This window comes from Dama dama, chromosome 27, assembly GCF_033118175.1.
Source record: "Dama dama isolate Ldn47 chromosome 27, ASM3311817v1, whole genome shotgun sequence".
In the NCBI taxonomy this organism is placed as follows: Eukaryota; Metazoa; Chordata; class Mammalia; order Artiodactyla; family Cervidae; genus Dama; species Dama dama.
In genome coordinates this window covers 60419241-60423010 of record NC_083707.1, presented here as the reverse complement: position 1 = coordinate 60423010, position 3770 = coordinate 60419241, and the positions used below count along the sequence as shown (strand labels likewise).

Below are 3770 nucleotides of genomic sequence, written 5' to 3'. Positions count from 1 at the left end.
GGTGTCTCTAACGTTTTTCTGGCTATCAGTTTGGGTTTCACGCATTCTCATTGCCCAAGAGCAACTGAAGAGGTACATCTTTCTGATGAGGGGTCAGGGGTAATCTAAAGTCATAAAGAACAGCATGTTACTCTTCAGCACAGAAGCCTTCAAATGCCTTTCCATTGCTTTTCAAATAAAAGTCAAAACTCTCATCTTGGCTCACAGACCCTACAAAATCTGGCCAGTTTAAGTTCCTGGTCTCATCTTCCTCTTTTCGCTCCACTCACAGTGGCCCTTTGCCTTCTTAAGCCAGCTTATGTTTCCACAAGGCCTTTGCAGTTGCTATTCCTTCTGCTCCTAACACTCTTCAGCAGCTCTTCATAAGATTTGCCCCTCGCTTTGTTCCATCACTTTGTTCTGCTTGATTTTCTTTAAAGCACTCACTACCATCTTAGATAACCGTGTTTGCTTGTAAACTTGTTTACGGTCGGGTTCCTCCACTAAGCTGTCAACTACTTGAGCACAAAGCCACAGTCTCTCGTAAACCAGTGTCCCGAAGTGTCTGGCAGGTAGGTGGAGCTCAGTAAATACAGGCTGGCCAAATGCCTGCAGCAGCCCAGGCCAGGCTCGCAAAACGGCCACGGATACGTCCTGGGGTGGAGCGGACTGGACGCGCGGCGGTCCGGCGGCATGTCGGTCAGCAGGAAGATCTGGGCCGCTCTGTCTAGCCTGGCCCGGCAGTGGACCTTGGAGGACCAGGAGGAACAGGAGCGAGAACGCCGGCGGCGACACCGGAACCTGAGCTTCGCCACGGACGACGAGGACCTGCCAGCCCCCGAGAGACTGCTGAGCGTGGAGGAAGCAGAGGGGCCCCGGCCACCGGCCCCAGACCCCAGAGATGAGGAGGATGTCTGGGCTGTCCTGAGGATGCGGCAGGAGAGGAGGCAGAGGCGCCGGGAGGCCCCCTTCCCGGAGCCGCCGGAGGCCAGGCAGCCGCCCCCCGCGCCCGAGGAGCAGGTGCAGTCGCCGTCCGGCCGGAGACTGAGCCCAGAGCGCGGCTCCACGGAGGAGGCGGGCCTGGCGGGCAGGGCGCCTGCTGGCTCCGAGAAGCCGTCTGCTGCGAAGACACTTGAGCCTGAAGCGAGCCTGGACCCTGAGACCCCCAGCCCCAGTAAATGCTCCGTGTCCCAGAAGATCGCTGTGCTGGAGAGAGCCGTCTCAGGAAAGAGGGCGGTTCCAGACAAAGCCAGCATCTCGGAGAAGAGAATGGTGTCTGAGAAAGCCACCGTCTTCAAGGAGACCCCGGCCCCCGAGATGCAGCCGGCCCCAGGAAGGGCCATGACCCCAGCGTGGCCCCAGGCCCAGGAGCACCCAGCCTCAGCGGAGCGCCCGTCCAGCCCCGGGGCGGGGGGGCGGAGCGGGGCCCTGGACCTGTGAAGGAGCCCGAGTCCTCGGCGGGGCCTCTGCCCCGGGATGGCGGCCTCCCGCCCGTCACTCTGCAGGGGAGGACCCCCAGCACGGATGCTGAGGCCAAGGTCCCCTCGCCAACACGGGCCTCGCCCACCTTCAGCAGCGCCCTGCAGCGCTCCAGCCCCTGCACCACCTCCTTCCGGATGAGACCCTGGAGAGACAGCTCAGAGGTGGCCTTAACCTGCAGTGCCAGCGTGAGGCTCCCAGCCAGCTCGGTCAAATTAGGCCCGAAGCTGGAGCGATACCACTCGGCCATATGGAAATCAGAGTCCGTCAAGTGTGCAAGCCCCCCGCGCTGAGTTCCTCGTGGCTCCCGTGGATGTCACCAGCAAGCGCCACCTCTTCGAGAAAGAGCTGGTGGGCCAGAGCCGAGAGGGCCCAGCCTCCAGCCGCAAGAAGAACTTGCAGCTCTCAAGGGTGGTGACGTCGCAGCTCAACCTGTGGATCCGCAGGACCCAGGAGTCAGCACAGCAGGGCCGGCAGAACCAGGAGCCCCTGCTGGGTGCCGAGGTGTGAGGAGCCAGTCTCAGGCCAGCAGCCGGACCAGTCGCCTTTCCCACCCGCTTTCCGCCCTGGACCCGGAGGACGCTGGCCGGCATCCTCCCCACCCCTCTGGGGCAGGCGTGCCCCGTGCCTTGTCCGGCTGTGGGCACTGCGCATCTGCACGCAGCCTCGCCACCCTGTCCACGCGGACTCCTCTTCCTCCTCCTCCGGGGCCGGCGGGTCGCACCGGTGTCTCCGTGCACCTCTCTCAGGCTGGCCCCCACCGTCCCTGTGCCGCCTACCAGGCTGGAGGAGCCGCACTGACCCCTCCCGGGCCCTGCCTCGCTGCCCTTCACGCCCCACCTGCTGCCCTGGCCAAGGTGTCCTGTGCCCCCTCCCCTGGACCAGGCTTGCAAAACTCCACGGATACTTCTTTTACTTCGTACCCTAACCCACCGGCTCAAACCCACGTCTCGGCAGCCCCATTAACTCCCCCACCCCCTACAATGACCCCGAACTAGTCCTCACTCACCAGATGCCTGCCCCACTTTTCTCTTTCATGCACTGGACAAGGAAATGGCAACCCACTCCAGCATTCTTGCCTGGAGAATCCCAGGGACCGCGGAGCCTGGTGGGCTGCCGTCTATGGGGTCGCACAGAGTCAGACACGACTGAAGTGACTTGGCAGCAGCAGCAGCAATGCCACCTGGAAAGCCGTAACCACAGGCACTTGTTAGAATGCACAGAACTGCAATCCTAGAAAAGGTGAATTTTATGGCTTGTACTAAATTATACTGACTCAATAAAACTGACTTAAAAATCAATCATTTTGTGATTTCCTAACTGTAATGCTGATGTTGAATAAGCTTTCATTAACACTCGATGCAAACCAGTGTGGGGAAGGTGGGCAGGTCCTCTGTCTTTCAAATCACTAGTCCAGATGTTCTGTTGTAGCTGCCTTGTTCTGTCTGAGAAGACAGACTTTTTTAGGCAGGTAGGGCCCGTGACTGACCGAACTGCTCCTGGAGAACAGTGGCCACTATCGTCCCTCCTGGAAGATGTCCTCCATGCCACGGACACCTGCTCACCATCCACACCATCCATGGATGCCCAGATATGAAGTGTCAGGTAACTGCTGAGATTGTATTTGCTCAGCTTTGACGATCTCTCAACCACACTATGGAGGCTGTTTCATTATTTATCATAAATGCTCTAATGAATACACAGTCATGGACAGAAGTCTAGAGCCCTGCAGCCTTCACCCAGCAGAGGCAAGTGCAGACCAGTGTCCAGGAGCAGCCGTGAGTGGACGTGCTCATCCTTCTGTCATTGTACGTGAATCTACTATTGTTCTAGGTGCCAAGAAAGGATAACCAGCATCATCTTAATTCAGAGAATGGAATCTCTTTGGGGACAGAGGGCCAACAGATTGTATGCTTAGGATATAAAGTGTCTAATGTGAAGTTTTAGGGCTCACTACTGAATCTGGGAGATTCTAAGTTTGATTTTAAGAGGGTCTGGGGCTTTAAAAAAAATTTCCATCATTGATTTATTCTACCCACATCAGTTCAACTCTAGTGTACACTACTTTGTTATAGCCCAAAACAGAATACTTGATGATACTTTGGTGAAAGCAAAACATAGTAGACACAGTCATGACCACCATCCGAAAAGTCACTGTAACAGTGGGTAGGCATGCAAACCTTGGGACTTAGGTGCAAAACCCACATACTAGCTTTGTGAGCTTGTGAAGTTCATTAACCCCACTGGCCCTATTCTCTCTTCTGTAAAGATAACAAATGTCTCTTGACATGTTTGCTGTGATGATTAAATGG

The 3770-nt window shown here is 56.7% G+C and overlaps 1 pseudogene; it reads left to right on the top strand.

Moving 5' to 3' along the window:
• Window positions 1–672: 672 nt before the first annotated feature.
• On the top strand, window positions 673–2080 carry LOC133047496 (ladinin-1-like; annotated as a pseudogene).
• Window positions 2081–3770: the final 1690 nt, after the last annotated feature.